Below are 25,092 nucleotides of genomic sequence, written 5' to 3'. Positions count from 1 at the left end.
TGACTGAATTGTTTTGATGCCCAAGGGCTTTATGGAAGGCAGAATTTAAGGTGATGAACTAAAGTATCTGGCAGAAGAAATTTCTAAGCAAAGCATTGGAGGAACTGTGTGGCATCTTATAACTGCATACAGTAAGATGTAAGAAAAGATAAATGATTTAAAGTCAGAATTTATAATTTATAATTAAAAAGGGAATCAGAGGGCCGGGCACAGTGGCTCACACCTGTAATCCCAGCACTTTGGGAGGCTGAGGTGGGCAGATCACCTGAGGTCAGAAGTTCAAGACTGGCCTGGTGAACACGATGAAACCTTGTCTCTACTAAATATACAAAAATTAGCCAGGCGTGGTGGTGAGTGCCTGTAATCCCAGCTACTTGGGAGGCTGAGGCAGGAGAATCACTTGAACCCGGGAGACGGAGGTTGCAGTGAGCTGAGATCACGCCATTGTGCTCCAGCCTGGGCAACAAGAGTGAAACTTCATCTCAAAAAAAAAAAAAAAGTTATCAGAACATAAATATTTGGAAAATTCACATTCACGTCATATAAAGAATGAAAAAGCATGCAAGGGTGCAGCCAAGTGACTCTTTGATATTGGGATTAGCATGGATAGAAGGAAGCCAGGTGCTGTTCATCAGAACAGTGCATTGGGGAAAGACTCTGAAGGCATTTCAGAGATACTCAAAGTTGCCCCTTTCCTTCAAGTCCATAGATCTAGGAGGGCAGAATGGTTTCAAGGGACAGGCCTGGGGTGTCCCTCATGTGCTCACTGCTCAGAGTCATCTTGAGACTCTGATCCCTGCATTCTAGTACAGTGCTGCTTGGCAGCCCCAGCTGTAGCTCAAGTGGACCTAGGTGTGCTCAGGCTGCTCCTGTGAAGGGTGCAAATTGTAAGCTTTGGTGGTTCCCACATGGTGCTAATTCTGCAGGTGAGCAGAATGCAAGAGCTGTGGGGGCACTGCTTCCTCCACCTAGATTTTAAAGGGTGTATCAGACATCCTTGTGACCCAGGCAGAAACCTGCTGCAGGGGCAGAGGCACTACAGAGTTCTCACTAGGGTAATGCCTAGTTGAGCCACAGGCATGGGGTTGCCACTGAGACCATGAACCTGTAAACCCATCAGTGTGCAGCTCCAGCCTAGAAGATCTGCAGGTGGGATACTCCAACCCATGAGAGCTGCTGCAAGGGCTAAGCCCAACAAAGCCATAGGGGTGGGGCTTCCTGAGTCCTTGGGGGCTTAACCCATACCCCAGTGTGCTCAGAAGGTGGGACATGGAGTCAAAGATTATTCTCTAGCTTTGAGATTTAATGTTGTTTGCACCGTTCAGTTTTGCACTTACTTGGGACCAGTTACTCTTCTTTTCTTGCCTATTTTTCCTTTTTGGAATTAGAATATCTTATGCCTGTCTCACTGTTTAATTTTGGAAATAGATGACTTGTTTTGATTTTATAGGCTCACAGCTTGAGGGAATTTGCCTCAGAATAAATCATGCCTTGAGTCTCATCCATATTTCATTTGGATGAGACTTTGGACTTTTGAGCTGGCACCTGAACAAGTAAAGACATTGGGGCTACTGGGATGGAGTCAGAATATTTTGCATGTGAGAAGGACATGAATTTTATGGGCCGGGGGCGAATGCTGCAGTATGAATGTGTCCCCTAAAGTTTGTGTATTCAAAACTTGATTCCCAATGTGTAAGTGTTGGTCTATCTGAGTACTTCTTCCTCAAATTTCTTTGTCACCAATTTTCCAATCATGTTCTTTCCAAGTTCCTGATGATGCAGCCAAAGTATTGTCCACAGTCCATGAAGGTTATGTATAGAAATGGCAGGTCCAGCCATTTGTCCAAGCAAAGTGATCAACCAGATACACTGCTCAAAGTTCTGCCCACTGGGAGAGTTTCCATTCACCATTCACCATTGTCCTTCAGGGTACTACAGTTGTCCACTTTTGAGTAGTGCCTGCATATCATGCAGAATCATCTGTAAACCAAACTTCTCTTTCTCTGTCAACTGATCATAGGGAACTTAGATAATAGGTACAGGCTCGGAGAAAGAAAGGAGTGTGGCAAAAATGAGGACCATGGGCATTTGAGCTGCTTCCTCATGTAACTTATGCCTTCAGTGCCTGCTTGAGGTCGATTTCATATATACTACTTACCTTTGATAATGGAGTGCTGCTGTACATACCCAACTTTATGGCTATGTGGGTTGGATAACACACAGGTCATGGTGGGCAGCTCAGGTCACATGAAAACTTGGTTGTTTCCATTCTCTACTAAGGCCCATTAGCAGCCAAGAGCTGTTTCTCAAAAGAAGAGTAGTTATCTGGGAAAGATGGCAGGGCTTGTGTTGCCATTCACCTATGGGGGCCTGCCAAGAGTTCCTAACAGCATCCGTATCTGTCACTGACACCTCAAGCACCATTGGATCTGCTTGATCATATGGCCCAAGTGGCATAGCAGCTTGCACAGCAGCCTGGACCTATTTCAGAGCCTTCTCTTGTTCTAGGCCCTATTCAACACTAGCAGCTTTTCAGGTCAGTAAATGGATCAGAGTTACACACCCATATGAGGAGTGTGTTGCCTCCAAAATCCAAAGAAGCCTACCAGATGGTGTACCTCTTTTTTGGTTGTAGGAGAAACCAGGTGCAACTATTCATCCTTCACCTTAGAAGGGATATGTCAACATGATCCACACCTCTGAGCTTCTAGAAATATAACTGAGGTTGAATATGCCACTTTTTATCTCTGAGGAGAAGAGAAAGCTAATATCCATATAATGTTCTATTCTTTAAACTAGTAGGTTAAGACAAAAACTGATAAGAATAATTATTTATCAGGGAACAGAGTAGCAGCCTAGGATGGAAGCTGATCATGTATATTCTCTTAAAAATGTAATACCTATTTACCAGTCTGATGCACTGAAAAAGTTAAGAAACAGTGGCCAAGCCAGTAGCCATGAGCAACTCTAGTACCCAGACTGAGTCCTGTAAAAATATTACCCACTAAACGGTGCAAGGAAAAATGGCTGAATCCAAGTCTGTGGTCAAGCTGTACCAGATAAGTCTGGACTGAATGATCATACCAGCGAACATGTCAAAAAGACTCAGAAGCCAACCTGGTAGGACTTCCACAGACCAAAAAAGAACAATTTGAGCATCAAAAACATTAGTGCCTACAGTGAGTTAAAACACATCACATACAGAAACATCTCTGAGTCGTGATGACACTCTAAAAGAAAAAACACAAAACCAACTCACTGCTTATCTGTGGAGGATCCTACAGAAACAATACTTATTCTTAAAACTGGAAATACTGCAAAATGAATAAATATTTGTCCTTCCCTTCCTGTGTGTGCCATACCTCAGTTAAGCCTAATAGTTGGCGGGGGTGGGGAAGAAGTTTCTCTTATAGAAAATGTCCAGCTAATAAATGCAGAAGAAATTGTAGAATCTAAACATCATCATTTAAAAATTTTTAATGAAATGCAGATCTTGGTAAAGATCTTCAGAGATTGTAAAAAATCATGAGGTGAAAAGCAGATGGGAAATTTCATAATGGGTGGATCAGTCTAACAACACCTGAGCCTAGTGCTCAATCTTAATGTCAAGGTAGGAGTGACAAGCAGACACAATGAGGCTCCTGGTATGCCTATGAATTGAATGCTTGTGTCCTCCCAAAACTCATATGTGGAAACCCTAATCTCCAATGCAACAGTATTTGCAAATAGGACCTTTGGGAAATAATTAGATCATCAAAGTGGAGCCCTCATTATGAGATTAATGTCCTTATAAGAAGAGACACAGAGAGCTTGCTTGCTCTCTGCATGCACACACCAAGGAAAGGCCATGTGAGGACATAACCAGGAGGAGGATCCTCACCAGGAACCCAACCATACTGCCACCCTGATTAGACTTCTAGCTTCCAGACTCATGAGAAATAAATGTTTGTTATTTAAGCAACCTAGTCTGTAGTAATTTGGTAAAGCAGCCTGAACTAAGACTTGGTGTAAGGATAAGGAAGTGTGTAATACATCTGAGGTACTGTTGCCAAAAACTCCTGAACTGGATGAAGCCTCTAATTCTACTAATTTACAGAAAATAGGAGGGGCCAGAGCAATGTAAGTACTGGCACAACAGGGATACAATCAGCAAAATCGGGAATGTAAACTCCGCAAACCAAAGATCTAGTGTAATAAGCAAAGACGGGTTGAGTATCCCTAATCTGAAAATCCAAAATCTGAAATGCTCCAATGAGCATTTCCTTTGAACATCATGTCAATGATAAAAAAATTTTCAGATTTTGGAGACTTTTGGATTTGCAGATTAGGGATACTCAATATGTAAATTGAAAAGCAAAAACAGAGAAAGGACTGTCTTTAGATTAAAAGAGATTTAAAACTCCAGAGAGTTAAATTAATGAGAACATAAAAGAAAGTCAAATTAAAACATAATGAGATGCCACCACATGTACACCAGAAAAAGAAAAAGATGGAAAACACCGAGTGTTGGTGAAGATATGGAAGCTGTGTAATTCTCACAGCACTGGTGAAAATATAAATTCAACAACCACTTTGAAAAAGTGCTTGGCAGTATTGACTGAGCTGATCATACATACACCCTACAACTCAGAAACTTCATTCTTAGGTCTGGGAAAGGTATGCATCCAAAAGAAAGAAAAATAAATGTTTATCCAAAGATATGTGTAAGACATTCATAATGCTGTTATTCATAATGTCAAAAACTGGAAAAAATCCACATAGCCGATATGCTTATTGTGAAATATCCACTCGATGTAACAGTATCCACCAATGATGATGAATGATCTACTGCTCTAGACAACAATAAATGTAAATCTCACATACAGTATGTTGACTGAATGAAAAAATTAGAAAAGAGAACATGATGTGTGATTCTAGGCATTTTTCTTCTAATTTCCCATTATAGTTTGGGCTACATAAAAAATTCAACATCCCATGTTTTCTCATTTGAAGGTAGTTAGGGCTATCGCATATTATCTACAGGTTAACCTCAGAGAGGCACATATCCTCTGAGCCCTTGAAAAGTGAAGCACTACAGATGTGAACATGGCTAATACTGTTGATATGGTTTGGCTGTGTCCCCATCTAAATCTCAATTTGAATTGTATCTCCCGGAATTCCCACATGTTGTGGGAGGGACCCAGGGGGAGGTAATTGAATCTTGGGGGCCAGTCTTTCCCATGCTATTCTCATGCTAGTTAATGAGTCTCATGAGATCTGATGGGTTTATCAGGGGTTTCTGCTTTTGCTTCTTCCTCATTTTCTCTTGCCGCCACCAGGTAAGAAGGGCCTTTTGCCTGCTGCCATGATTCTGAGGCCTCGCTAGCCATGTGGAACTATAAGTCCAATTAAAACTCTTTTATGTTTCCAGTTTCGGGTGTGTCTTTATCAGCAGTGTGAAAACGAACTAATACAGTAAATTGGTACCAGTAAAGTGGGGCATTGCTGAAAAGATAACAAAAAATGTGGAAGCAGCTTTGGAACTGGGTAACAGGCAGAGGTTGGAACAGTTTGGAAGGCTCAGAAGAAGACAGGAAAATGTGGGAAAGTTTGGAACCTCCTAGAGACTTGTTGAACGGCTTTACCCAAAATGCTGATAGTGATATGGACAATAAGATCCAGGCTGAGGTGGTCTCAGATGGAGGTGAGGAACTTGTTGGGAACTGGAGTAAAGGTGACTCTTATTATGTTTTAGCGAAGAGACTGGCAGCATTTTGCCCCTGCCCTAGAGATTTGTGGAACTTGGAACTTAAAAAAGATGACTTAGGGTATCTGGCAGAAGAAATTTTTAAGCAGCAAAGCATTCAAGAGGTGACTTGGGTTCTATTAAATATATTTCACTTTATAAGGGAAGCAGAGCATAAAAGTTTGGAAAGTTTGCAGCCTGACTATATGATAGAAAAGAAAAACCCATTTTCTGGGGAGAAATTCAAGCTGGCTGCAGATATTTGCGTAAGTAGCAAGGAGCCTAACGTTAATTCCCAAGACCATGGGGAAAATGTCTTCAGGCCATGTCAGAGACCTTCACCGCAGCCCCTCCCATCACAGGCCTGGAGGCCCAGGAGGAAGAAGTGGTTTCATGGACAGGGCCTAGGGTCCCTAGGCTGTACACAAGGGTCCCAGCTGTGGCTGAAAGGAGCCAAAATACAGCTCGGGCTGTGGCTTCAGAGGGTGGAAGCCCCAAGCCTCGGCAGCTTCCATGTGGTGTTAAGCTTGCAGGTGCACAGAAATCAAGAATTGAGGTTTGGGAACCTCCCATCTAGATTTCAGAAGATGTATGGAAACTGCTGGATGCCCAGGCAAAAGTTTGCTACAGGGGCGGGGCGCTCATGGAGAACCTCTGCTAGGGCAGTGTGGAAGGAAAATGTGAGGTTGGAGCCCCCACACAGAGTCCCTACTGGGGCGCTGCCTAGTGGAGCTGTGAGAAGAGAGCCATGATCCTCCAGACCCCAGAATGGTAGATCCACTGACAGTTTGCACCATATGCCTGGAAAAGTCACTGACACTCAACACCAGCCCATGAAAGCAGCCAGGAGGCTGTACCCTGCAAAGCCACAGGGGTGGAGCTGCCCAAGACCATGGGAACCCAGCTCTTGCATCATTGTGACCTGAATGTGAGACCTGGAGTCAAAGGAGATCATTCTGGAGCCTTAAATTTTGACTGCCCCACTGGATTTTGAACTTTCATGGGCCCTATAACCCCTTTGTTTTGGTCAGTTTCTCCCATTTGGAGTGGCTGTATTTACCCAATACCTCTAGCCCCATTCTATCTAGGAAGTAACTAGCTTGCTTTTGATTTTACAGGCTCATAGGTGGAAGGGACTTGCCTTGTCTCAGATGAGACTTTGGACTGTGGACTTTTGGGTTAATGCTGAAATGAGTTAAGACTTTGGGGGACTGTTGGGAAGGCGTGATTGGTTTTGAAATGTGAGGACATGAAATTTGAAGGGGCCAGGGGCGGAATGATATGGTTTGGCTGTGTCCCCATTGTCCCCATCAAAATCTCAAATTGTATCGCCCAGAATTCCCACATGTTGTGGGAGGGACCCAGGGGGAGGTAATTAAATCGTGGGGGCCAGTCTTTCTCATGCTATTCTCGTGATTGTTAATGAGACTCATGAGATATGATGGAATTATCAGGGGTTTCCGCTTTTGCTTCATCCACATTTTCTCTTGCTGCTGCCATGTAAGAAGAGCCTTTCACCTCCCACCATGATTCTGAGGCATCTCCAGCCATGTGGAACTGTAAGTCCAGTTAAACCTTTTTTTGTTCCTAGTTTTGGGTATGTCTTTATCAGTAGCGTTAAAACAAACGAATACAGCTGTGTATAATGGACATGCAGCTAGGTATGAGACAGGAGACATACTTGGCCTCAGAGCCAGACCTATCCCACTAACTCTAGATGCCCTTGAGTAAGTCACCACACTGCATCTATACTCACCTGGCAAAGAGGGACTGAGTATCCCTGCCTCCAGCAAGATCTCAAGGACAGAGAGCAATGTGATTCCCATCTGGAAAACCACTCTGAGTTCCTAAAAGGGAAAATAATTCATTCATTATGGGGAGTCCAAGAAATTGTCTACATAAACAGCCAAGTTGGCTAGTACAAATAACTATGATGTTTATTAATGTTTTTATTTTTAAAATTATTACTTTTTCTTAAATAAATACCATCTGGTACAATGTAGAATGACTTCAGAAACACAGATAAAAGAGCTATGGTCTCAATGTTACACCGGCCACTATGGGCTGACATAGTTCAACAAATGTCTGTTTTTTTCTTCCTAAGTGTACTGGTTAGGAGTGTGGGCTCTGGATACAGACTAGAGACAAACCCTACCCTAGGTCTGCCATGTAAAAACCTTGTGACTTTGAATACCTTTATTTCACCGTAAATCACTCAAAGTCTTGTCAGTAAAACCAGGATTATATAGTACTTACAATAGAGGACAAAACCATGTTTTACATATACCACGGAACTTAAAATAAAAATTAAAAAAAGTCTTTGTGTTCTGGCTTTTAAAAATATAAATGGCCAGGGATCACATTAATTTGAAAATTCTAAGACAGAGATATTGGGGAAAGAAAGCTTAATAGTCTTCCAACTAAATCCTATTTATCAACTCAGGTATTTTTTAAATTTTAATTTTAACTGACAAATACTTGTATATACTATGGGGTACACTGTAATGTTTTGATATATGTTTACATTGTGGAAAGATTAAATCAAGCCAATTCAGTAAATTCGATAAAGCTTAATAGTCTTACAAATGAGTTGTCTTTTTCCTTTTTCTTACTTATTTATTTATGATCCAGATACTCATTCTTTATTATAAAAATGGCATATTTTCCTCCAATCTGTTGGAGTCCTCTACCTTTGTTTGTGGTATCTTTTGTTAAATAATAGTTTTTAATCTTGCTGTCAAATTTACCTATCTTTGCCTTATATGGCTTTTGATTTTACTTATTTTTTTAATTTTTTTTTTTAACTTTGATTTTAGTTTCAGGAGTACGTGTGAAGGTTTGTTATATAGGCAAATTGTGTGTCACGGGGGTTTGGTGTTTAGATTATTTTGCCACTCAGGAAATATGCATAGTACCCAATAGATAGTTTTCAATCCTTACTCTCCTCTCTGTCTACCCTCAGGTATGAATATTAGTCATCAACTGATGCATTTTTAAAATCACTTTTTTTTCACTACAACCACTGTTGGCTGACTAATTACCTTAAGAATGCCTCAAAAGCACTTGGAAGGACTGATCTCAGAAAACAGCCCACCATTTCTCTGCATGGCCAAACAAAGAGCCGAGGGGTCCTCCTTGACTGTGCCTTATCCCCACACACTCCACGCACACAGCCACTGCAGGTCCCCCCTGCCCTACCTCCAAACACGACCTGTCCAGGTCTAACCCTTCCTTTGTACACAGCTGCAGTCCTGGTGCCATTCACCTGTGCCTCTTCCCTGAATTTCTGCAATATTCTTCTAATGGTTATCCCCACTCCTCATTTTGTCCCTCTTCAGTCCAGTCTCCACACGGTGGCCAGAGTCACTTTCTGACAACAAGAATCAGATCACGTCACTCCTGTACTCTAAGCTTCCTCACTCAGAATAAAACCCAAACTCCTTACAGGATCCAAACCATGTGACTCTTGTCTGCCCTTTCAACCTCATCTCCCACCTGTCTGCACTTATGTACCAAGCTTCAGCCAGTCCAACTTGTCCTCTGCTCCTAGATCAGTGGTGCCCACACACAGCACAGGGACACTGACAAAATGGCCTCTCCATGCCTGGCTTCTCCCTGTTGTTCAGGACTCAGCTCAAGTGTCACTTCCTGAGAAAGAGCTTCACTGACAACCCCATCTATAATAATCCCTGTCTCAGTCATTTTCTACTCTACCTGTTAATTTTTTTCAAAACACAAATCCCCATATGAAATTGCCCTGCTCATTGATTTGTGTACCTGCTTATTGCTAGTTTCCCCAAACTAGAATGATAGCTCCAGGGATTCTTGTTTTATTCTCTGTGATGTTTCTTCAGTGTCTCACACATAAATCACTGAATAAAAATTACTAAATTGGAAAAATTGTTGCCTACTGGACACACGAGAAGACACAGAAATTTAAAGCTGAGTAGCAGGAGCAACTACCAATGAAATTAGACATCAAAGAATTAAAACTTTTCATAGACCTTGTTGCCATCCACGGTAGTGCTTTTCAAGCATGGATGAGTAACAGAAACAACAAAAGAAATTACTCAAAATGTAGACACCTCTCACCTCACCTCCCTGATTTTGATTCTGCAGATCTAGGATGGGCCCAAGTATCTGCAATTTTAGCAAGCAGCCGTGGACAAATCTGATGAAGTGGTCCATAGATCACACTTGTAAAAATCCTGACCTAAACAGCTCAGACTTGGGTACCATAAATTTAATGCCCACCATACAAAGTCGTGGGATATCTGCAGTTACTCTGTTAATATATTAGCTGAAAGTGCACTGTTTCTTCCCCACCACATAAGACTACAGATTGCCACATGGGATCACACTTAAATTTCAGTTCCTGGGTGGTCTAGAGGTGTGAGGATTATTATCCTGTTGGATAGACAAAGCTGGCTGAAAGGTATGACTTGCCTAAAGTGTCGCCATGATGTGACTTGGGTCTCTTTTCTGTTGCTCCAGTAACCTAAGAGGCTTTCAGAGTCTCTGATGCTAAACTAGAAGAGAGAGTAAGGGGATAAGAAAGCACGTGGAATAGAGAAGAAAGTAAGAGGATGAGAAAGCACATGAAATGCAGGAGATGGGGAGATGATGTCTGGCCTATCACCACTCAGTTAACTGGAAGCTCTGTAATGATGCTTTTCCTCTTCCTCAACTCCATCTCAGAACCCCTCCCACACACAGCAGTGACCCTGAAGCTCACACATAATGGAAATGTGGGCTTATTCCTGCTTGATGTTACATTTCCAAGTATTCGCTCTAGTAGTTAGTCCATTATGTTAATGCCAGAGGCATTCCATTGACAGAATGGAGGAGGCAAGTTGGAATGGGGAATTACCATTTGCTGATGGTCTTCTAGGTACCACACACTGTAGGTTATTTTCAGGCTTTTTCTCTTCAAGCCCTCAAAGTGATGTTCTGAGACTGACATCAGAGCTTCCTTTCTACAGGTGAGGGATAATAGGCTTAGAGGACCAAGTACATATTCAAGGAATTTTATGGACGCTTCAAGTGGACATGAGGCCTACTTCAAGGGGCTCCCACTGGCCAATTTTGAGAACACGAGCACCAAAACTGATATGGTTTGGATATTGTCCCCTCTGAATCTCATGTAGAATTGCAGTTCCCATTGTTGCAGTGAAGCCTGATGGGGTGTGACTGGATCAGGGGTGTGGATTTCTCATGAATGGTTTAGTGCCATCCCCTTGGTGATAAGTGAGCTCTCCCTCAGTTAGTTCATGCAAGATCTGGTTGTTTAAAAGTCTGAAACCTTCCCCTTGTCTGTCTCTCTTGTTCTCATTCTCTTGTTCTCACTCTTGCCATGTGACATGCCTGCTACTGCTTTGCCTTCTGTCATAATTAAAAGCTCTCTGAGGCTTCCCTAGAAGCTGAGCAGATCCTGGGGCCATGCTTCCTGTCCAGCCTGCAGAACCTTGAGCCAATTAAACGTTTTTCTTCATACCATCTCAGGTATTTTGTATGACAATGCAAGAATGGCCTAATACAAAAACTATATACTAATAATTACAGAGGGCAACTCTTTGAGGAACATGGGAATCTCTGAGTCATATTGACGTAAGTAAATGTTAATAAATACATTGATAAATAAGGGAGAAGAAAAAGCTCTTTTTCTCAAATGCAAACCAAAAATTCCAGAAGGAATGTCAAAATTGGAAAACAGCCACTTAACAACTATCATAATACGTGATTCAGGCAAAAAACATAAATGAATGTTCATTCTGTACCAAATCTCATGGCAGTCTCTGAGTCACCATGGTAACAATGTGGGCCAAGATAGCTCGGAAAAGAAAATAATCACCACTTTGATTTGTTTTGTAGTATGTCCTGGGAACTGAACTGGTCTGATATGACTACAGTGATTAACCTGAAGTATTCCTCACAATAAATATTTCTGGCAGCTTCAGCAATATATACATTCATACACAGATACATACCCACATACATACATGTTCTCTCTCTCTCACCACCCAAGATCCCAGGAATTCATTGAGGTGGATTGCTGGTGGTGGGGAGTGGGTAACAATATAAACCCCCACAATTCAATAGATTAAATTCTGACCACATATAGAGTTGAAATCTGCTAAACTACTTTACGATGGATTTTTCTGGAGATGACCTGTTGATTTGTCTCTGGGATATTTTTTCCTCTAGTCACAGTACATTTTCAATAACTTCTGAAAGCTGACATGGAAACACAAGCAAATGCTTGTTAAGTATCAGGTACCTTTTCCATTTTATACTATGAGATCTCAACCTAGAAGATTAGTTAACAGCTACAGTTAAACATTTGGCTGCTGACAGCTCAGTGAAAATAAAACATGCAGAAATGTAATTCAAAATACTGGCATTTGTAGGAGCACCAAGAAATATGAAATAATTAGGAATAATCTATCCAAACATGTGACAAGTCTGTATAGTGAACACTACATAACATTGCTAAGAGAAATTAAGACCTAAATAAACAGAGAGACATAACTGTCTTCATGAGTTGGAAAACTCAGTATTGTTAAGATGCCAGTTCTGTTTAAACTGATCTATATATTCAGAACAATCCCAATAAAAATCCTGATATGTTTTAAAAGAAACTAAAATGCTGTTTCTAAAATTCATGTAAAAATACAAAGGCTCTAGACTATGAAAACAACTTTGAGAAAGAACAAAATGGATGACAAACACTACCTGATTTTAAGACTTCTTACAAACCCATAGTAATCAAGATAGTGTGCTACTGGCATCAAGGCAGAAAAGTAGATCAAAAGAACAAGGTAAACCATCTAAAAATTGACCTACGTATATTGGACAACTGACTTTTGACAACGGTGCAGAAGCCATTCAATGTATAAAGGATGGTATTATCAATATATTCTGCTGAAACAAGTGGATATTCATGTACACAATTATAAACTGTGATCTATATATTGCACCATGTACAAAAGACAAAAGGCAATTCAAAATGGATCATAGACGTAAATATAAAACCTAAAGCTGTAAAACTTATAGTAAAAAACACGGGAGAGCAAAATTGTGACCTTGAGTTAGGTAAAGATTTCTTAGATGAATAAATCAATAATTTGGAATGTGTCAAAGTTAAAAACTCTGGGTCTTACAAAGACAGTGTTAAGAGAGCAAAAAGACAAGCCCCTGATTAGGAGAAAATGTTTGAAAATCATATCTGATAAAGTACTTGTATCCAAAATATAGAAAAATATCACAAAATTAAACAATAAACACTCAAATAAATACGCAAAACAGTTGAATAGACACTCATTTATAGAAGATAAACAACTGTCAAGCACGTGAAAAGATACTCAAACATCATTAATCATTAGGGAAATGTAAATGAAAACTGCTAGGCATCACTACCTCGTGGCTTTGCTCTTTTGGACTTTAAAAATTATTCTTGGCATTGTTCCCTTACAGTACTATTTCTATAGCACCTAAGTAAATTTCTGTCTTCTATACTTGTTATGAATGAATGTTTTCACTTAAATATATGTAATTGTTGACTTTTGTTAGTTTTGGTTCAAAGTGGTCAGATTAATATGAAATCATCTGGGTGTAAGCCAGGTGTTTTCAATTCAGATACATTTTGGTTTACCTAAGCACACTTTCCAGTGTGATTATTTTGTTGTGACTTACCTTTTCTTATACATAAATTTGTGTTAATTATAAATTTGGGTTTGTTAAAGTGTTTCAGGAGGCTGATAGGTGGTATGTTCATGTTCATTCAGCTAAGCTCTCTATTCCTAATTTACTACTAAATCCTCCTTTGACCTTTAGTTTCATAGGGGTTATTATAGGTGGAGTGTTCTTTAATTAGAAACTGTAGCCCATTTCTTCCCATCTCATAGACTACACCTTGACCTAATGTTTTTATGTAAATATTTGTGATTACTTTAAGACTTTTTAGAGTTAGCTGAAGATAGCAGTATACAGGCTGAATTGGCAAGAGATGGTGAAGTTTGTCAGAGTTTATCAATCATAGAACAGCCTCCTCTAGAGGAATATAAAGCACCGCCAAACCCTCTGAGATTTAAGCTGTTGCTGGTAGTAGTACTCTGGCAGATAACTTTGTTTATTCAGTTATTTAAGTTTATGGCTAAGCATAGTGGGGTATCTAATCCCAGTTCGGGTCTTAGCTATTATGAATTCAGAACATAATAAAGTCACTTTCATAGTTTATTTTCATTTTAGCTATTGCCTTTTATGGCTTACAGCTTTAGTTAGACATAATCATAAACATGCTGGGTTTTATTGATTTGGGTTAATCATATGACCTCAGTGGCTGGCACAAAATTTACCAACCCTAGGGGGAATTACTATAGCTTGCTCTAACTTTCATTTATTGCTTAATTTCTATCACTGCTGTTTCTCATGGGAGTGTGGTTGAGAAAAGCATTATGAGATACTAATTAATGTGCTTGGTATCTGCTCCTTTTAATCTTATGCTGATCTAGAGGGCATTCTCACTGGAATTCAGACACTTGCATATGTCATCTCACTAAGAATTAATAAAAAGGCCAGGACCAAATCTGTGTGTTGAGGAAGTTACATGAATTCATCCAGGCATTTTCAGTGGCTTACTTTAGTGAACTAAGATACATCAACTTGTATCTAGAGAATATTCTCTCGAGGGGAAATTGCTAAATTTAAGTGTTATTCTAGTATTGAGAGATTTTTGATAATCTTACTAAGACACAAAGTTTTAACCTAGAAAATCAAATTTTTAATGGATTTTTTTTTGTTTTAGAAAATGCTTTAATTAGGAGTTAGGCTGAAATAATGTTCTAGATAAGTTTATAGTTGAATTTAATAATATGTGGGTACATATTAGAGCCTTAGGTAATAATCAGCAGATAAAAGATTTTTTGTTTGGGGGGTTTAGCAAGAATAAAAGACTTATATTTACATAAATACTATAACAGCTCAAAGTAAGGGATTAGCGGGAATTTGCAGAGTTAATCATATATGATGGGAATAATTGTGCATCTGTGACTATCTTATTTTTATTATGTCCATTGAGCATGGATTAATTAACACCTTATGGTTTTTTATGTGGGAAAATAACATTCAATTTAAGTTAAGCTACAATCAAGCTGTGTGAAGGCCTTGACAGCCATGTCAGATCACATCATCCCCCCAAATTAAAAAATACCAAATGCACGACACCACAGTTATGAGTGATCATGGGCCGATTAGTCATTAGTCCACTGAGATGTCTTATTTAAGAGGAATGAGTGGATGATTATAAGCTCATGGCACTGAAGTAAGAACCACATGTCTGGTATAGTTACAGTCTAGAAACCCCCAAGTTTTCTGAGTCCAGAGTGAGAAGATGGACACTTCCTGAGTAGACTGCTAATTTATCAAAGCTTAGTAGATAAGAAATCCTATTGGAGGTGATATGCATGTTGTCAAAAAAGGATTTGACTTCCTGTGCTATGTATGGTCAATAATATTATGTCCTATGTAAAATGAAGAACTTATTTTATGGAACAATACTCATTTTTAAATACATTTGTGTGGACTTTAATATGCACTGTGATTAGTTTGATGTGCATGTTTGTATGCATGGGAAATGGATTTTAAAGCACCATAAGATATAAATGTGTAATGTATGATAAAGTGTGTATAGTACTAGTACATAATTAATGGGGTAAGTTACATAGTGCATCATGTACACAAGGTGATTAGATTTTATGTTTATTTTTTTCCATACTGACATAGAACTCAAGAACAGTTTCTGTGCATTCAGTATAAGAATCAGGGAATAGAATTTCAGCTTTGGGTGCTGATAGTAGAGTGAAAAGCTTTTTCTTTGACTGCACTGGGGAGAGGTGCTCTCCATTTTTGGTTTACAAAACCAAATTTAATAAACTACAAGAACTTTCATTGAAGTTTATTCTTGATTAGGCTAGTAAGTGGCATTAATATAAGAACAAGGGGAAAATATAGAATGGATAATACTTGTTCAATAATAATGAAAGAGTGTTCTACTGATTGACCTTTAATTTGTGTGAATATGAGGTTATTATATACTAGAACCCAGAATAGGCATTGGCTTAGTAGCTGGAATATCATGCTTTGTTGTTTAGATAACTGAAGGATTGGGATGATTGCTAAAATTAAGATTAAGAGCACAAGGGCTACAATACCTCCTATTTTATTGGGAGTAGATCCTAAATTGCACTGGCAAATAGAAGATATCACTGTGGTTTAATATGAGGTGGTATATTGAGGGGATTTGCTGGAATATAATCTGGGTTTCCTAAAAAGTCAGGGAAGAATAAAACAAGTTTGACTAGAAGTCATAGTAGAAAAACAAATCCTAAAATGCCTTTAATTGTGTGGTAGTGATGGAATGGGATTTTATTTGTGTTGGTTGAGATTCCTTGGGTTATTTGATCCTGTTTTATGTGGGAATAGAAGGTTCACAATAACTAGAGCTGAAACAATGAATGGCAGAATAAAATGAAAGGTGAAGAATTGTGTGAAGGTGCCTTTGTCAAGAGAAAATCCACCTCAGATTCGTTCTAACAGGTTGGTGCCAATGTATGGAATAGCTGATAGTAAATTTGTGATTGTTGTTTCTCTTCGTGGTAAGACATAGCCTATGAATGCTATAGCTGTTACTATGAATAAAAGAATAATTCCAATGTTTCAGGTTTCTAGAAAGGTACAGACCTCAGCCTACATGAATAAACAGATAAAGAATATAGATATCCACTAGCATGCAGATATTAAATGATTCAGCCATAGCTTACATCTCAGCACATGTGTGTGATAGAGGGAAATGCAGTTATTGTGTCTGAGGTACAGTGTATAGCTAGGAAAAGCCCTGTAATGGTATGTAAAGCTAGGCAAACTCAGGAGGAAACCGACGTTTCGTCATGTTGAGATGTTTGATGGTGCTGGTGGATCGATGGTGGGAGATGAAGGAAGAGCAAAGGGACATCTTACATGGGGGCAGGTAAGAGAGCATGTGCAGGGGAACTCCTATTTATATAACCATCAGATCTCGTGAGACTTATTTACTGTCATGCAAACAGTATGGGGAACCATCCCCATGATTCACTTATCTCCATCTGGCCCCGCCCTTGACACGTGGGGATTACAATTCAAGGTGAGATTTGGGCAGGTACACAGCCTAACCATATCAATGGGACAGGAAAAGAGAGGCGTTCAGGGGGTGGCTTGTGGGGGAACATTGGCACCTTAGTGGGTGGGAAGAGCACCCATGCTGGTTGGGCAAATCAGGGCCTGGGCAGAGCGAGGAGGGTGTCCTGGTGGAGGTGGCCTGGCATGGAGTTTAGTATCAGGGCAGAGTGAGGAGGAAGGGGTGGTGGGGAGATTGTTTGCTGCAGTGGAGCACGTGTTGGATCATTGGAAGGGCTCACAAGATTCCACAGTGCCTACTCACATGAGGAATTAATAAAAGCACAGGAGGTGATTCAGCTGGAGGAAGAAAGCACAAGCCAGCATCGGTGACTGAAGAGATACACTGGTGTGGCAACCCAGTGCCACTCGTTGGCTGCACAGGACACATTTTTTCTCCAGATTATGAACTATCAAGATGTGTCCAAGGAATCTTGGTGTCAGGAGAGAATGGGCAAAAACATTGAGCGCTGTCTTCTGTGTTTGGCTGGTCACAAAGTTAACCCAGGCCCTGTGACCAGGTATAAGGCATCAATCCACACCTCCCTGAATGGTCTAATCAAGCTGGCCCCTGGGACCACCAGGGGCATTTTTAACTTTAAGCTGGCCCACTCCTCCTTATCTTGACTAAGAGTCAGCACCAAGATTTTCTTGCAAATGAGTGTAGAGCTGTCCCAGTTTCACTATAAGATAACTGTTTTACGCAGCTATATAGACGGGTATTTATTAAATAAGTGAACACTTTAAAGACCTTGGAAGCAGAGTCCTCATTGTTTGAGAAGAGAATTACAAATATGGGAAGGGAGAAAACTAGAATGAGCCCTGAGATGTATTGGAATTGGGTAGATTGGGGTGAACATAGGGCGTTTAAAAATAGAAATAGTGTGGCGGGAGGAGCCAAGATGGCCGAATAGGAACAGCTCCGGTCTACAGCTCCCAGCGCGAGCCACGCAGAGACGGGTGATTTCTGCATTTCCATCTGAGGTACCGTGTTCATCTCACTAGGGAGTGCCAGACAGTGGGCGCAGGTCAGTGGGTGAGCGCACCGTGCGCCAGCCGAAGCAGGGGGGAGGCATTGCCTCACTCGGGAAGCACAAGGGGTCAGGGAGTTCCCCTTCCAGGGGTGACAGACGGCACCTGGAAAATCGGGCCACTCCCACCCGAATACTCTGCTTTTCCGACCGGCTTAGGAAACGGTGCCCCAGGAGAGTATAGCCCGCACCTGGCTCAGAGGGTCCTACGCCCACGGAGTCTCGCTGATTGCTAGCACAGCAGTCTGAGATCAAACAGCAAGTAGGCAGCCAGGCTGGGGGAGGGGCGCCCGCCATTGCCCAGGCTCGCTTAGGTAAACAAAGCAGCCTGGAAGCTTGAACTGGGTGGAGCCCACCACAGCTCAAGGAGGCCTGCCTGCCTCTGTAGGCTCCACCTCTGGGGGCAGGGCACAGACAAACAAAAAGACAGCAGTAACCTCTGCAGACTTAAATGTCCCTGTCTGACAGCTGTGAGGAGAGCAGTGGTTCTCCCAGCACGCAGCTGGAGATCTGAGAACGGGCTGACTGCCTCCTCAAGTGGGTCCCTGACCCCTGACCCCCGAGCAGCCTAACTGGGAGGCACCCCCCAGCAGGGGCAGACTGACACCTCACACGGCCGGCCAGGTACTCCAACAGACCTGCAGCTGAGGGTTCTGTCTGTTAGAAGGAAAACTAACAGAAAGGACATCCACACCAAAAACCCATCTGTACATCACCATCATCAAAGACCAAAAGTAGATAAAACCACAAAGATGGGGAAAAAACAGAGCAGAAAAACTGGAAACTCTAAAAACCAGAGTACCTCTCCTCCTCCAAAGGAACGCAGTTCCTCACCAGCAACAGAACAAAGCTGGATGGAGAATGACTTTGACGAGCTGAGAGAAGAAGGCTTCAGACGATCAAATTACTCTGAGCTACGGGAGGATATTCAAACCAAAGGCAAAGAAGTTGAAAACTTTGAAAAAAAATTTAGAAGAATGTATAACTAGAATAACCAATACAGAGAAGTGCTTAAAGGAGCTGATGGAGCTGAAAACCAAGGCTCGAGAACTACGTGAAGAATGCAGAAGCCTCAGGAGCCGATGCGATCAAATGGAAGAAAGGGTATCAGCCCTGGAAGATGAAATGAATGAAATGAAGCGAGAAGGGAAGTTTAGAGAAAAAAGAATAAAAAGAAACGAGCAAAGCCTCCAAGAAATGTGGGACTATGTGAAAAGACCAAATCTACGTCTGATTGGTGTACCTGAAAGTGACGGGGAGAATGGAAACAAGTTGGAAAACACTCTGCAGGATATTATCCAGGAGAACTTCCCCAATCTAGCAAGGCAGGCCAACATTCAGATTCAGGAAATACAGAGAACGCCACAAAGATACTCCTCGAGAAGAGCAACTCCAAGACACATAATTGTCAGATTCACCAAAGTTGAAATGAAGGAAAAAATGTTAAGGGCAGCCAGAGAGAAAGGCCGGGTTACCATCAAAGGGAAGCCCATCAGACTAACAGTGGATCTCTCGGCAGAAACCCTACAAGCCAGAAGAGAGTGGGGGCCAATATTCAACATTCTTAAAGAAAAGAATTTTCAACCCAGAATTTCATATCCTGCCAAACTAAGCTTCATAAGTGAAGGAGAAATAAAATACTTTACAGACAAGCAAATGCTGAGAGATTTTGTCACCACCAGGCCTGCCCTAAAAGAGCTCCTGAAGGAAGCGCTAAACATGGAAAGGCACAACCGGTACCAGCCACTGCAAAATCATACCGAAATGTAAAGACCATCGAGACTAGGAAGAGACCGCATCAACTAACGAGCAAAATATCCAGCTAACATCATAATGACAGGATCAAATTCACACATAACAATATTAACTTTAAATGTAAATGGACTAAATGCTCCAATTAAAAGACACAGACTGGCAAATTGGATAAAGACTCAAGACCCATCAGTGTGCTGTATTCAGGAAACACATCTCACATGCAGAGACACACATAGGCTCAAAATAAAAGGATGGAGGAAGATCTACCAAGCAAATGGAAAACAAAAAAAGGCAGGGGTTGCAATCCTAGTCTCTGATAAAACAGACTAAACCAACAAAGATCAAAAGAGACAAAGAAGACCATTACATAATGGTAAAGGGATTAATTCAACAAGAAGAGCTAACTATCCTAAATATATATGCACCCAATACAGGAGCACCCAGATTCATAAAGCAAGTCCTGAGTGACCTACAAAGAGACTTAGACTCCCACACATTAATAATGGGAGACTTTAACACCCCACTGTCAACATTAGACAGATCAACGAGACAGAAAGTCAACAAGGATACCCAGGAATTGAACTCAGCTCTGCACCAAGCGGACCTAATAGACATCTACAGAACTCTCCACCCCAAATCAACAGAATATACATTTTTTTCAGCACCACACCACACCTATTCCAAAATTGACCATATACTTGGAAGTAAAGCTCTCCTCAATAAATGTAAAAGAACAGAAATTGTAACAAACTGTCTCTCAGATCACAGTGCAATCAAGCTAGATCTCAGGATTAAGAATCTCACTCAAAACCGCTCAACTACGTGGAAACTGAACAACCTGCTCCTGAATGACTACTGGGTACATAACGAAATGAAGGCAGAAATAAAGATGTTCTTTGAAACCAACGAGAACCAAGACACAACATACCAGAATCTCTGGGATGCATTCAAAGCAGTGTATAGAGGGAAATTTATAGCACTAAATGCCCACAAGAGAAAGCAGGAAAGATCCAAAATTGACACCCTAACATCACAATTAAAAGAACTAGAAAAGCAAGAGCAAACACATTCGAAAACTAGCAGAAGGCAAGAAATAACTAAAATCAGAGCAGAACTGAAGGAAATAGAGACACAAAAAACCCTTCAAAAAATCAATGAATCCAGGAGCTGGTTTTTTGAAAGGATCAACAAAATTGATAGACCGCTAGCAAGATTAATAAAAAAAGAGAGAAGAATCAAATAGATGCAATAAAAAATGATAAAGGGGATATCACCACTGATCCCACAGAAATACAAACTACCATCAGAGAATATTACAAACACCTCTATGCAAATAAACTAGAAAATCTAGAAGAAATGGATAAATTCCTCAACACATACACCCTCCCAAGACTAAACCAGGAAGAAGTTGAATCTCTGAATAGACCAATAACAGGAGCTGAAATTGTGGCAATAATCAATAGCTTACCCACCAAAAAAAGTCCAGGACCAGATGGGTTCACAGCCGAATTCTACCAGAGGTACAAGGAGGAGCTGGTACCATTCCTTCTGAAACTATTCCAATCAATAGAAAAAGAGGGAATCCTCCCTAACTCATTTTATGAGGCCAGCATCATCCTGATACCAAAGCCTGGCAGAGACACAACAAAAAAAGAGAATTTTAGACCAATATCCTTGATGAACATTGATGCAAAAATCCTCAATAAAATACTGGCAAACAGAATCCAGCAGCACATCAAAAAGCTTATCCACCATGATCAAGTGGGCTTCGTCCCTGGGATGCAAGGCTGGTTCAATATACGCAAATCAATAAATGTAATCCAGCATATAAACAGAACCAAAGACAAAAACCACATGATTATCTCAATAGATGCAGAAAAGGCCTTTGACAAAATTCAACAACCCTTCATGCTAAAAACTCTCAATAAATTAGGAATTGATGGGACGTATCTCAAAATAATAAGAGCTATTTATGACAAACCCACAGCCAATATCATACTGAATGGGCAAAAACTGGAAGCATTCCCTTTGAAAACTGGCACAAGACAGGGATGCCCTCTCTCACCACTTCTATTCAACGTAGTGTTGGAAGTTCTGGCCAGGGCAATTAGGCAGGAGAAGGAAATCAAGGGTATTCAATTAGGAAAAGAGGAAGTCAAATTGTCCCTGTTTGCAGATGACATGATAGTATATCTAGAAAACCCCATTGTCTCAGCCCAAAATCTCCTTAAGCTGATAAGCAACTTCAGCAAAGTCTCAGGATACAAAATCAATGTGCAAAAATCACAAGCATTCTTATACATCAATAACAGACAAACAGAGAGCCAAATCATGAGTGAACTCCCATTCACAATTGCTTCAAAGAGAATAAAATACCTGGGAATCCAACTTACAAGCGATGTGAAGGACCTCTTCAAGGAGAACTACAAACCACTGCTCAAGGAAATAAAAGAGGATACAAACAAATGGAAGAACATTCCATGCTCATGGGTAGGAAGAATCAATATCATGAAAATGGCCATCCTTCCCAAGGTAATTTACAGATTCAATGCCATCCCCATCAAGCTACCAATGACTTTCTTCACAGAATTGGAAAAAACTACTTTAAAGTTCATATGGAACCAAAAAAGAGCCCGCATCGCCAAGTGAATCCTAAGCCAAAAGAACAAAGCTGGAGGCATCACACTACCTGACTTCAAACTATACTACAAGGCTACAGTAACCAAAACAGCATGGTACTGGTACCAAAACAGAGATATAGATCAATGGAACAGAACAGAGCCCTCAGAAATAATGCCACATATCTACAAGTATCTGATCTTTGACAAACCTGAGAAAAACAAGCAATGGGGAAAGGATTCCCTATTTAATAAATGGTGCTGGGAAAACTGGCTAGCCATATGTAGAAAGCTGAAACTGGATCCCTTCCTTACACCTTATACAAAAATCAATTCAAGATGGATTAAAGACTTAAATGTTAGACGTAAAACCATAAAAACTCTAGAAGAAAACCTAGGCATTACCATTCAGGACATAGGCATGGGCAAGGACTTCATCTCTAAAACACCAAAAGCAATGGCAACAAAAGCCAAAATTGACAAATGGGATCTAATTAAACTCAAGAGCTTCTGCACAGCAAAAGAAACTACCATCAGAGTGAACAGGCAACCTACAAAATGGGAGAAAATTTTCGCAACCTACTCATCTGACAAAGGGCTAATATCCAGAATCTACAATGAACTCCAACAAATTTACAAGAAAAAAACAAACAACCCCATCAAAAAGTGGGCAAAGGACATGAACAGACACTTCTCAAAAGAAGACATTTATGCAGCCAAAAAACATATGAAAAAATGCTCACCATCACTGGCCATCAGAGAAATGCAAATCAAAACCACAATGAGATACCATCTCACACCAGTTAGAATGGCAATCATTAAAAAGTCAGGAAACAACAGGTGCTGGAGAGGATGTGGAGAAATAGGAACACTCTTACACTGTTGGTGGGACTGTAAACTAGTTCAACCCTTGTGGAAGTCAGTGTGGCGATTCCTCAGGGATCTAGAACTAGAAATTCCATTCGACCCAGCCATCCCATTACTGGGTATATACCCGAAGGACTATAAATCATGCTGCTATAAAGACACATGCACACGTATGTTTATTGCGGTATTATTCACAATAGCAAAGACTTGGAACCAACCCAAATGTCCAACAATGATAGACTGGATTAAGAAAATGTGGCACATATACACCATGGAATACTATGCAGCCATAAAAAATGATGAGTTCACGTCCTTTGTAGGGACATGGATGAAATTGGAAATCATCATTCTCAGTAAACTATCGCAAGAACAAAAAACCAAACACCACATATTCTCACTCATAGGTGGGAATTGAACAATGAGAACACATGGACACAGGAAGGGGAACATCACACTTCGGGGACTGTTGTGGGGTGGGGGGAGGGGGGAGGGATAGCATTGGGAGATATACCTAATGCTAGATGACGAGTTGGTGGGTGCAGCGCACCAGCATGGCACATGTATACATATGTAACTTACCTGCACATTGCGCACATGTACCATAAAACCTAAAGTATAATAATAATAATAATAATAATAATAAAAAAAATAGAAATAGTGAAATCAATATGGGTGTTAGGAGTGTGTTTATTCCCTAGCTCTGACCACTCAGAGGGGCTGAGAGTACCTAACCCCCCCATAGCAATGAGCACATCTAGTGCCTGGATTTTGGCTTATAAATATTATTTCCCACAAAAAGGAACCAGAGATCATGGGAGAAATAACTGAGTCCAGGGCTGTGGCAGAAAAATACAAGATGAACTTGAATATCTTGTGCCAGAAAGCAAGAAAGTGCTGCAAGAATGAGGGGACGTGTTGAAAGGACTAAAAAGCCAGCTTGGATGGACTCACACTGGCCAAATCAGGGACAATTGGAGTATCACTGTAAATAATAATGATAGATTATAACCCATCAGCTAAAATAGGAAGCCACAAAGCCATATAAGTATGACTAAATAAACCATGATCTCCCAGCACCAATGCTGTTGACCTTTTGAATTAGACGATTCTTTGTCACAGGTTGGGCTGCCTCGTGTGATGTAGGATGTGTGTCCGGATCCCTGGCTTCCACCCGCTATACCAGTGCTTTAGACTAGTGCCATCCAGCAGACAGAGAATGCCAGTCACCAGTGAAATTTTAGATTTTCTAGTGGCCACAGGTGTTACAATCCAAAATGTCTCCAGACATTGCCAGATATTCCTTTTGGGGGTGGGAGGGCGGTGCACAAAGTTGCCTTGACTGGGGACCAAAAGACTCAAGAATAAGTTTAGAGTTTGGTGGGGAACAGGATATTGACATTGTATCAAAGTACCCTTCTTCCTTTTCCCAAATTTACTAATGACAAGAGGGGGAAACAACACATTGGCAATGGAGAAGCCAGGCAGACTTCAGTGATCAAAGTGAAGATCCTTATCGATGGGATAAATGGAAGTCATGTGTCCTAGGTAGGGTGCCATGACAAGAACACAGTGTTTGTGCGATATCCCTAACAAAGATGCTGATATGGTTTGGATCTGTGTCCCCACCAAATCTCATGTGGAATTGTGATCCCCAGTGTTGGAGGTGGGGCCTAGTGGGAGGTGATTGGATCATGGGGGCACAGTTCTCATGAATGAGATGTTACTGCCTTTAATAAAGCTTTATTACCTGCAACTGTCCCCCTCTGTATGTTTGGGAACCTTGAGAACTGTCACACATGATTGTGGTAATACTTTAGTTGGTCACTTGCCTGGTGTAACACTATTGGGAGTTCCTCTCCACACTGGGCCCACAGGGGAAAAGAGCTTG

At 40.9% G+C, this 25,092-nt stretch overlaps 1 pseudogene; it reads left to right on the top strand.

Moving 5' to 3' along the window:
- LOC100456511 (ras suppressor protein 1-like) overlaps positions 1 to 25,092 on the top strand; it is a 202,065-nt pseudogene that overhangs the window by 38,851 nt on the left and 138,122 nt on the right.

Source organism: Pongo abelii, chromosome 8, assembly GCF_028885655.2.
Source record: "Pongo abelii isolate AG06213 chromosome 8, NHGRI_mPonAbe1-v2.0_pri, whole genome shotgun sequence".
In the NCBI taxonomy this organism is placed as follows: domain Eukaryota; kingdom Metazoa; phylum Chordata; class Mammalia; order Primates; family Hominidae; genus Pongo; species Pongo abelii.
Note: the sequence above shows the minus strand (reverse complement) of the source record. Positions and strands in the feature narration are given on the sequence as shown.